Genomic DNA, 12024 nt, shown 5'->3' on the forward strand with positions numbered 1-12024 from the left:
GGAGGAGAGCACTGCAGAGTGGTTAAGGTAAGCCACAGATGTGTGAGGACAGAACCCCCTACCGGCCACTATGGTGAGGGCAAAGGCAGACAGCAAGCAACTGTTTCTGCAGGAGTGAGTTTTTAAAGGGGAAATCTATGTTTGGATTAGTTGGTAAAATAAATCCTGACTGGACAAACAATGAATTTTGATCGTTGGACCTTGGTGTTTTATCTCAGGGATGAGTCGGTGGCCAAATAAAGGAACAGACCATGGGGGCTAGCTTTAGGAATGTAATCTAATGGTTTGGTAAGGGAGAGGAGAGAAAGTGTGGCAAGATGTGTGGTTGCCATGTTTGCGGTTCTTGGGCCTGGGAGAGAGACCTTCAGGACAGATTTGCAAGGGAGCCTGGGCAGAAGAGAGAAAGAGACACTTCAGTAAGCCCCACGCTTCCTCTCACCCCACTCCCATGCTACCTGACTCTAAGCTCTCACCTAGGCGGTTCAGTTCTGGGGGTGTAGAGCCGTGCGGTGGGGGGTGGGGTGAGAAGTGGGTTAGCAGGCAGAGTGGGGACCAGCCGGACAGAGTGTAAACACGTACAAATGAGTCAAGTCCGGGCTGCAGAGATGACTGAGAGGTTACACACAATGGCTGCTCTTCCAGAAGTCCAGGGATCAATCCCCAGCACCCACACGAGTCATGTCCTGAGTTTCCATTCTCAGAGGACACTTTCTCAGCAACGCTCCTGCTGCTGTTAAACCCCACCTGCCAATAAGAAATGCTCAGAAAATATACCTAGTTTAAACCTGTTGTTGTCTTAGGATGCATTTTCTCGTATCCAGCACATGACAGATTTTCAGAGTTCAGTTTCACAGTCTCGTTATCTGAATTCATAAGGTCTGCAAATGTTTAATATTTGAGTCCCATGAATCCATATTTGCTATAAAAAGTAACTCAGAAGTCTCATAAAGAGGAATAAAATGTTCTATTTGTCTTCTGACCTACCAATTTCATTTCAACAGTACACTGCACTGCTTCTCATTCTATTGAGAAAACTGAGGTAATGCCCACTTTAAAGTGATTAAATAGTTATGTTGAAATAAATTTAAAGGAAGAATGAAATGTTTGAAAAATCACCTTAAGTTGAGCTTGAGAGACTTAGAAAAATAAGGACCAATGCACACTCCTACCTGTTCAAGAGTAGAGAAAGAAGTCAGCATGTTGGGCCCTGAAAGCCGCAGGCATCAGTCATGATGAGACCTGAGAGGTTCTTTCCCAAAGCAGGCCCACAGCTCGTCCCATCGTGTTCTCTGAAGGCAGCCCTGCAATGATCATCAGGCTAATCCTTAGGCTGTTGCTTCAAGTCAGTTTCAGGCACTTCAAACACACCTCCAACCCCTGCCGTAGCTACAGTGAGCTCTACCCCCAAGGACACTCATTCATCCTCTGCCATCTATTAACTGGGTATTTTGACAGGCGTTACTGGCAGTGACATTGAATGGACTCTGTCACCTATGAAAAATCTCACTGTTATGACGTGAGCATACTTTTGTTGTTCTTGGTGTTTGTTCTGGGATTGAACCGAGGGCCTCACACAATTTACGCATGCGCTCTACCACTGCGATACAAACAGTCCAGCTGGGCTTCTCCACCCCTGCCCTCTTCATCTGCATACATCTCGCATTTGTAGCTGTGCAGAAGACCTGTGCTTTGGGGTGTGTGATGTCCTTCAGGACACTGTGAATGAGCGAGTTCTAATTCATTTTATAGCTGCAACATGCTCGTAACATCTTCAGGTAAATGCGTATGGTACTGTGTTGAGAAAATGCCAACTCTCGGGCAGTGCCTTTTTTTTTTTTTCTTGTATATTCGTGGAAGCATGCGAAGGCTTCATTTCAGTGGCCTGGCTCCACAGAAGCCACATAACAAGGACAGCAGTGCAAGGCCATAAACAGCCACTAGTGGCAAGCTCTCTAAACCAAGGCAAATTCAAGGTCGGAGTGCTTAGAACTTTGTATACTAAAAAGGAGGTGATTTGGATCAAAGAAGCTAACATAATTTGCCATAAACTCTGAATTACAACCATTGATTGTTCTGTGTTAATTTTCATTCAATATTTACATTCAAGGGCATTGCAGCAAATTGGTTGTACTTTAAATTTACATCTTGGTTTGATTCATGTGTTGCTTTCCAAAAGATTGTTTTATGTCAAAAGGATTACTGGCTGAATATAGCTTTAAGAAAGAGTGTATAACCAAATACCACTGAAGGAAATTTGAGGAATAAGCTTTTGTAAGTATTCTTATATACTACTGGTGGGAGTGCAAACAGCTCCAGCCACTATGGAAATCAGTGTGGATGTTCCTGGAAAATCTAGGAATAGATCTTCCTCACAGTCTAACTACTCACTCCTAAGAATACCAAAGGACTCTACACCCTACCACAGAGATATTTGCTTACATCTGCTCACTAATTTTTGATGTGGGATTTCCCTCTGTATGCTGTGAATACCGTTGGTTAATAAAGAAACTGGCTTGGCCTGATAGGGCAGAGTAGAGCTAGGTGGGGAAAACTAAACTGAATGCTGGGAGAAAGAAGGCGGAGTCAAGGAGAAGCTAAGTAGCCCGGCCAGAGACAGGTGCCGGAACTTTACTGATAAGCCACAGCCTCATGGCAATATACAGATTAATGGAGATGGGTTAATTTAAGATATGAGTTAGCCAGAAATACACTTAAGCTATTGGCCATCAGTATTGAAAATAATATGGTTTCTGTGTGATTATTTCGGGGCTGAACAGCCAAGAACAAACAAGCGGCCTTCTGTAACAGGTCTTCTGCTCACACTAGACAGGAAATGTAAACAGCCTAACTTTCTATCAACTGATAATGACAATGTGATACATATATCCAATGGAATGCTTTTATCTATAAAGGAAAATGAAGTTTGAAGATAAGTGGATAGAACTGGAAATAATCGGTGTGGCGTGCTCAGCTCAAAATGGGAAATTAGCAACACGCCCTCCACTCTCAGGTTCACCAAGTACATAGTGAATTCAGAGTGGCCAGGACTGTATGTATAGATCTCCACAGGAACAAGCCAGGCACAACCCCATCGCAGATGGGGAGAAGCTCACAAAGCCCACTCCCCTCTAAGGAGCTATTGGTGACTGGTGGCTGCTAGGAGAGGAAAAACTTTTCTTTAGGGATATGCCCCTTAGAAAGGCTGCCAATGAGTAAGTAGGGTTTCCAGTATTCATGCTCATAGGTAACCATTAGTACACTTTTTTAAAGAGCATGTGAATCTGGTAGGAGTTGTACAGAGGAGAGGGGGAGATAGGAACAAAACTGAGTGGCGGGAAAGGGGTAGTTTTGATCAAACACAATGTATACATGCTTTAAATTCTCAAACAGACAAACAATAAATAATTATTTAAAATACAGAGATCTGGAAAACCTTTTACCGAGTTGCTCAATGGTGGTTTTTCTGAGAGGAAGAAAGGATATCTCAGCCGCCATCACGATGCTCCATTCCTGTCGCTCAAAGAATGCTCTATAATGAAATACTAGGAAACAGAACTTTAAGGTAAAGCCTTTCTTCTTACTGCTGAGCATAATTTTCTGGAGTCTTACTTAAGCCACTCGGTGTAAAATAGTCATTCCTTTTTTGTTACTGATTTGGAAACTGTCCTTAGAATAAGTGTCTCAGTCTCTTATTTACCCACTGAATGGCATCTAGCATGGCTCTTGATTTTGCTATTAAAGCCCCTACAAGCACGATGTATACATTTTGGGTTAGCATGCTTTAATTTTCTGCCCCGAAATGCAGTGCTGAGTCATCTGATGTGTGTGCATTTGGTTGCTGTGGTCTTAAAAGGCTGTCCTATGTGAACGCCATAGTTCCTCCACAGCCTCACCAACACCTGAGTCTCTCCTCTAGTCTCTCTATGATTGTCGGGATGGTTCCACTCTTAGTGAATGGTGCCTAATCTTCACGCATGCAGTCTTTTGACTGTTATATGTTTACTTCCTTGCTGATGAATTTGAGTTCTGTTATGACCAGAGGCATGTTGTTGCCCAACTAAAGTGAGAAAGACAAATCTGTCAGCTCTATGTGTATGGGGCTCCATCCTGTCCCATGAATCTCTTTGTCCATCTCGTTACACATTACCACTCAGTCTAGTAACGTGGTCTCAAAACCGTGTTGGTTGCATCATTCTACTTTAAGATTTATTTTAATAGTTGTTTTTTCTGCTCCCTTCATCTCAGAATTTAAGTTTCTCGCAATCCTGTATAGTTGTACAAGGGTTCTCTCCCAGATTTTGGTTGCTAAGTATTATAGTAAAGCTGTGTCTTTATAGGTGATGAATCTGTATCCACAGCACTCCCGCTTGTCTCAGGGCCTGTAAGGTGCCTTGATTCCTTCCATCCTGAATTAATAACTTTCAGGATTCCTGCCCTGCGCATATCGAGTTATATTCACACCTGCACACATTCTAAACTAGAAATGGTGTTATAGCTTCAAGGATAGATGCATCATCTCTGGCTCCACAGTTTATTGCTACTGTACAAAGGTATAATTACGTTATCATGCTTGATGCTCGCATGATCTTAATACCTTGAGAGCTCACTGTGCTTATTTCTTGGTTTCATTCTTTTTATATACGGCTGCCACTCCCTAAACCAGTATAATTTCTAAGCATATTCTAAATACTTATTCTTATATCCACTGATAGGTGGAGTTCTCACCCTTTATTAAAGAAGTTTCTTTTTGCACTGATAGAGACATTATGGATATACACAACTGATCAAAATGCAGAGAATAGGGGTCCCTGGAATTTATAACCCTAACTGATACATTTACAGTGTAACTTCTCATCTGAAGCTCAGGGAAAATTGTGAAAGATGGGGCAGAAACATTGTAACAGTCAGAGTCCCGATAAGCTTGTTTCTAGATAGTTTCCCCTAGCGCATGATAAGAAAAATACACTCATGAACTCTCCATAATATGGTTGCCTGGCCAAGAAGAACAGAATGACACCAGTTGTCATGCCACTGGGCAAAGGAAACCCCACATGGGCCCACCCCTAGGTCCTTAGGGTTCTCTACCTGGACAATGACATCTTTTGTCAATTTATAATCACACAAGGATTATTTGTACAATCTGGTTCTTGTTCTCATCTTTCTCTTCAGTCTTCTAATTTAATTTTTAGTTAACTGAACATATTTTATTTTAATATTTCCATAGTTGACTTTTAACCAATGGCAGTGACACTAGCCTATTTTGTTTGGTATTTTGTAACCCCTGACCAAAAATTTAAGGGAGATTTTTATGCTTGGCATATGGGAGTTTGTTAAATGGTCTATGGCTCTTGCAGGAAGGATTATCACCCTATGTGGCATGATTCCATCTAAATATAGCTATATCCATATATGCATTATGCAAGTATTTTAAAAATAAGTGTACCCATAACTCTGTACAAAAATCAAGTAAAATGGGTCAAAGACCTCAATGTGAAACCTGAAAAACTGAAACTTCCAGAACAAAAAATAATTTGCTATACCCTACAAGACATAGGTGCAGAAAAGGATGTACCGAATTGGACCACAATTGCTCAGGAATTAAGATCCCCAATTGACAAATGGGGCCTCAGCAAACTGAAATGCTTCTATTCAACAATGAAAATAAAAATCAAAGAGGAAACACACAGGTTAGGAAAGAATCCTTGCTAAGAATACATCTGACACAGGATTGATATTATCCAGGATTGAAGAAAATCTCAGAAAATAAAGACTAAAGAAGGAAAATCAAAACTGACTCACATGAAGAATCAGCGAGGGATCTAAAGAGAAAATCCCCAGAGGACAAAATAAACACAGCTAGGAAATAGCTTTTCAAGTGTTCAGATTTACAATCCAATTTAACAATTAGAAAAATGCAAACTGAAACACGTCTCAGACTTCATCTCGTCCATTCAGAATGACTGAGATCAAGAAAGCCACTGAGAGCAAATACTGGTGAAGAGCTGAAGACAAGGGACCCCTCACTCACTCTTGATGGCATTGCTAGCGGGTGCAGCCACTGTGGACATCAGAATGGGGAAATTCTCAAAAAAGCTGATTGACCCAGCTCTACTCACTCATTGGCATATACCCACAGGATTTGAAACTCCATGACAGAGTTGCTTGCTTAGACAAGTTCATTGCCCCTGTGTTCACAGTAGCTAGGGGATGGAAGCAACCCAACTGTTCAATAGCTGACAAATAAAGCATGGAAGTAATTTTCTCTCTCTCCTCTCTCTCTCTCTCTCTCTCTCTCTCTCTCTCTCTCTCCTCTCTACCTCTCCCTCTCCTCTCTCCTCTATCTCCTCTCCTCTTTCTCTCTCTCTCTCTCCTCTCTCTCTCTCTCTCTCTCTCTCTCTCTCTCTCTCTCTCTCTCTCTCTGAATAGAACTTGAAAATAAACTGAGGTAGCCTAGACCAAGAACAGCAAACACTACACTTCTATCTCATTTGTGGATACTCAGCCTGAATCTTTAGACTTGACTACTTGACTATATGACCTGAACAACTACAGCAGCCATGAAAGTGGATACAGAGAGAGTAGGAGTTCTAGCTAGATAGACACAGGAGCTACAGAGGAGCCAGAGGGGGACATTGGGGGACTATTTCAACAGATAGTGGGAAAGGAACAAGAAATGGGTAACACTAAGGACGTAGCCATTCTTTAAGTAGATAGTTTGTGTTCTTGAGATTTATTTCCTTGACCTCTTTGTCCATACCAGATATAAATCCTCTGTCAAATGTATACCTCATGAAAACTTTCTCCCATTCTTTGGGATTCCTCTTCACGTGCTTGAACTTCTCCTTTTCTGTGTAGGTTTTTAATTTCTTAAGAGCTCATTATTAGCTTCTGATCTTGCTTCTTCTGCTACTGGTATTCTGTGCAGAAAGTTCATACTTGTGCCTATAAGTTGAAGCTTACTCCCTGTTTTTCCTCTGGCAGTTTAAGGGTATAAGGTGTGATGTAAATTAAGGTTGCTGATCTATTTGGAGTGTTGTGCACAGCAACAGAAAAAGGTCCACTTTCATTTTTTATGCATGTTGAAAACCATGTTTCCTGACACCATTGATTGATGACTCTTGTCTTTTCTCCAAGGTGTATTGTTGACACCTTTGTTAAAACTCATGTAACTGTACTTGCATAGACTTAGGTCTGGATCCTCAATTACATTCCTGATTTACATGTCTGATTTTGTGCCAGTATGGCATGGATCATATACTATGTCTCTAGTCTATAATTTGAAGTCAGACATGATGATGATTCTCACAGAATTATTTTTGATCAAGATTGTTTTTGTTTTTCCTTGTTGTTCTGTGCTTCTTCTGGAAGAATGACTGTCTTGCCAAGACTTGAAATTAGATCTGACACTTGCACGGACTGTGGGTTGATGGTTTCTGCCAATCTCTTTGTACCAGGGCCCATGGCTTACTTCCTTCTTCCAAGAGTAAGCCGCATGGCTGGAGCTGTGTTTAGCTTTGCCTACTTCTTTTGGTTCATTGCCAGCTCACTCCTCAAACACTCCTCAGTTACTAATTTTACAATTTTCCTGAAGTTATTTATCTCTTTTAAATAGAGTCTGTGTTCTTTGACTCTTCTCCTTTAGAGTCATGGAGATCACCTTCAAGTCTTTCATTTTCCTGGAAGGTCCTGTTCTGTCATTTTAAATGATGTTGAATTGTCATTGTTATTGCTAATATCATCCAGACATTATCATATTTTCCAATTGTTTGTTCTTCTAAAAACTTAGAATTGCTAAAATTTCTCACTATATCTATACATTTTCCCTCTCTCCATATTACTTTGACTCAAGTGTTTAACCTCTGTGGCTGAGAATTATGTGCTTTCCTATGGAATCTGTGTCTCTGTCATCAGTAACACTTCTGTTTGTTCCAACCATAGTCCATGTTCTAAAGCCTGCTGTCTTCAGAAATGGTGACACTAACTCTTTATTGACATTGTAGCTATTCCCTACTTTTCTAAACTTTTAACTCAAGTATGTCTTTTTTATCTGAAGTGGTTGTTATGTCTCATACAGTCCAGTCTTGAATTCCTTTTCTCTGTGTTTTGACCATTAGTCTATAAGCTGAATGTTGATAGGATCAAATAAAATGTCCTTCCCTGGCTTTTGTACTCCACTGTTTTTTCTTTCTGTTTTAAAATTAAATAAAGCAGCTTTGTGCCTCCCTTGTGTTGTCTCCATTGATTTGCTATTTATAATGGCTCTAAAATAGCTTAGCATTTATTTTAGGACTTGCGATACATATTGACCTTCTGAGTCGATTTCCAGATGTTGGTCTGCTTGTGTGAAACCGCTGTGAGAGCCTCCTAAGGGCACACTCCCAGCACCTCCCCTGGGGCTCTCAGAGAGCTGCTTCTCTGCCTTGTTCCATCTTCTGCTGTCACCGTAAAATGTAGGGCTCTAAGTTTGCTGTGGCCGTTACCTTATAAATATGTTAATTAAAAGAATAGAGAGTATCGTTTATTGGATTTCTGAAGCCTTTTCTGCATTTCTAACACACTTTCCCATGCAAATGTCTGAATAAATTTGATACTTTGTCTTTGAATTGGTTTTTTTTTTTCCCTTATGAGCAAATCGAACATTGAGGAATTCCCTTAGATCGCGTGGATCTCAGGGTTCTTCATTTTCTTCACTTTTAGAAAGGTATTCTCACTGAAGTTCACTTTTGGATCTTTCATTTTGTTTTGATTTTGTGTTCTTTGAGGACTCCGAAGAGTTCCTTGCCTTGCCTTCTCCCTTTTGGTGGTGGGTTAAATCACATGACCCCCAGAGTCTTGGCCATTTGACTACTTGGTCCCCAGATGGTGATGCTGTTTGGGAAGGCACGGGAGATGTGGCTGTTATTGGCGGTTGTATGGACTCGGGTGAAGACTTTGAGAGTTTAAAGACTTGAGCCATTTCCAGTTTATCCCCTCTGCTTTGAGCTTGTGATTTAAGATGGGAGGTACTGGCCCCTGGTACAATGCTTGCACTCTGCCTACATGGGCCCTAACTGCCTGCAATCGTATGATCCAATCAGCTCTTCCTTCTATCACACACCTTGGGTGTGGTGTTTTAGCACAGTAGTAGAAACACCGCTAATATACTTGTACAATTTTGCAATCCTTTCCCTTGTTCTTCTGCAAGAAACACGTGTCTCTTTTCCTCAGACAAACCCCCTACCTGTGTCCCACAGGTTTTGATGTGTCCATGTGTATTTCGTTGCTCTTGTTGTTTTGTGTGCCTTGGGATTGTCCTGCTTGGTGATGGAGTTTTTTTGGGATTAGTCACATAACCTAGGTTTACTAAGATCTTGGTTCCTTTCCCCTGGTGTTTTTTTTCACCCTCTTCAGGCCTCTGAACTTGAATTCCATTTTGTGTATCATAGTGGATAATCATATTCACCTGTTTAGTGGCACATTGGTTTGTTTGTCTGTTTGGCTGTGGTCATCCAGTGAGTTGCTTCATCTCTCTTACTGAATGGGTCTTTGGATTTCTTTCATTTCTTTTTGATTGTTGTTTTTTTTTTAATTTCTGACCCGATTTTTATCTTTCATGCCATCTACCGTCTCCATTGGAATGGTTACTGTATGAAGTGATTATTTTAAATACATTTTTTCATACCTAGTTCTGGTTCAGCTGGCTGTCTTTTCAGACTGCTATTCGTGATTGTTTTGTACATACTATAATTTCACCGGCAGGCTATGCATGTTTCATACTGAAGCAGATACTGAAAAAAGCATATTGCATGTTTGGAAGTGGATTGAAGAATTGAATGACTTTCAGTGAGAGAGTTTTTTTCTTTTTTTTAAAGCACATTTAGTCAAAAATTCAGCCAGAGGCTGCACAGAGGACTCAGCGATTGTGGCTGCTCTTACAGGTATCCTGACTTCAGCTCCCAACACCCATGTCACACAGCTGACAACTGCCTTTAACCACGTACTCATATGCATAAATAAAATACAGCCTTTTAAGCGCCAGGTCATCTTTGTCTCTTGCTTCCCACTTTCCTCTGCATCTTCCTTTCTGCTCTTCTTAGGGCGCATCTTTTGCCCTGTCTCTGCTTTGATCTCACTCCTGACTCTGGGCCGTGTTTATTATGCTGGGTGTTGGAGTGAGGGAGAACTCGGATATCACCTGATGCTTTAACACAAGACCTAGTCTTAGAGAGGATCTGTGCTTGTGGGTCTTGTTCTTGAAATCACTCCCATTCCTCTTTAAGGTGCAATGCTGGCCTTGCCAGCTAGTCTTGTGTCTCTCCAATCACACAGTGCTCTGTCTTTCCCAGATGCCCTGCCCCTAGCCTCTAATTGTGGTAGGTTTCCGCCTCTGGCTTAGTGAACGAGTTTGGCTGTCCTTGCTCCTCTGCGTTGGAACATGTTTTGTGGAACATGTAGAGGGACAGGCGTGGATTTTCTGCATCTCTCTCAGTAGCCCCATGGGGTGGCTCTTTGCAGAATCTTCAGTCTTCCTTTGGAGAATCTGGAAGTTCTCTAGAGAGAAAAACAAACAACTAAGCAAACTACAGGAGGAAGGGGAAATGTGGCCAGGAAAAGGCTCCACACTTTCATGACGCCTCACAACTAGCATTCCGCCAGTCACATGTCAGTTGATCCTGCGTGTCATTGCTGGATAACATGTTTGCTTGTGGTTTTCCCGGGTCAGCAGTGCTTAGAGACAGCATCTTGTCACTAGTTTCTAGCTTCACAATTTGGACTAGTCGCTTGTCCTGAAAACGTATGCCTTTGATTCGTGCGTGCAATAAAAGTGGTTAGCATGCAATCACTATAGACAAGTGAAGAGGTTGCTCCAATTGGCCAAGAGTAGATTACGTCATCTGTGGACCCATTCCCCATTCGTTTCTCCATCAGATGTTCTATTCAGATGGATGCACCGTGAAAGGGTCGGTCTCGGTCAAATTGAAAATTTTTGTAAAGTCTTAGAATTGTAAAAACTTTCTAATAAAGAGTTGGGGGATATAGTTTTAAAACCTTAATGAGTATTTTAATATAGAAAAAAATAAGACTTACAGAAAAACTGTGCAGACAGCATAGGGTCCTTCGGCACCTCAGGCCCGGTTTCCTCGCTTCTCTAGGCCGCTGTGGCACATTTGAAAACAGACGAGCTAAGGTCGAGTCAGCGTTATTAAGGAGACACCATAATGGCCAGGTTTCCTCGTTTTCCTCCACAGTCCCCCTTTTAGCAACATCGGATATCACGCTGCCTTTAGTCACCTGGGTTTTTAATGGCTATGAAAGTCTTTCTGAATCTATTTGGTTTTAGTAAACTTGGCCGTTTGAAGAGTCCTGGGAATATGTCATGATGGTTACACTTCAGACAAACAGTGTATACTGGGAGCTTCCTCAGACCACATCCCAATCTGGAACCAAGTGGGAACCGGGAGGGCCTTGGTGACCAGCGTGAGCGTGCCTACTGCCCTTGAGAACTTCTCACTCTTGATTTCTTCATTAAGCCTCCACAAATTTCTTTCAAGTACATGTGTCTTGTTGACCTCCAGCCTCTGATAGCTTCTGCATCTTCTGTGGGTATCTCATCTTTTGCTTCTTTCTGGATTCTCTCTACCATTAAGATTCTGGGATCGTGGCCTCCCCTGTAACCTCATTTCCCTTTTGAGACCACCAAAGCGGTGATGTTCAGTGCGTGTATTGACTACGGCTTTCTTGTTTTTAACTTAAGAGTTCAAGTCCCTGGGTCTTCAGACTTTGAAACTGAAGTAAGAGTTCCACGCAATTTTTATGCAACATCATCCCATGCTCTTGAGCCTTCATCTCGTTAGAAACTAACACAGGACTGCTAGGTCTGGTATAAACACGGTTCTAAACACAGATGTCTGCAACTTAAACATGTAAGAAAACGGTTGTATCGGAAGGGAAATGGTCCCACTAATATTTAAACATTAAAATCTATTTTTAAAGATAATTCAGTAACAGCTGCTTAACAATCCAAATAATTATCCCAAAGATTTT

General features: G+C 41.5%; 1 protein-coding gene across 1 annotated transcript in view; it reads left to right on the top strand.

Annotated features, from left to right (window-relative positions):
* The window catches only part of Gabrg3 (gamma-aminobutyric acid type A receptor subunit gamma3), a 544483-nt gene that overhangs the window by 521907 nt on the left and 10552 nt on the right, over positions 1 to 12024 (top strand). The window lies entirely within an intron of this gene.

The sequence above is a fragment of the Arvicola amphibius genome, chromosome 12 (genome assembly GCF_903992535.2).
Source record: "Arvicola amphibius chromosome 12, mArvAmp1.2, whole genome shotgun sequence".
NCBI classification, from domain to species: Eukaryota; Metazoa; Chordata; class Mammalia; order Rodentia; family Cricetidae; genus Arvicola; species Arvicola amphibius.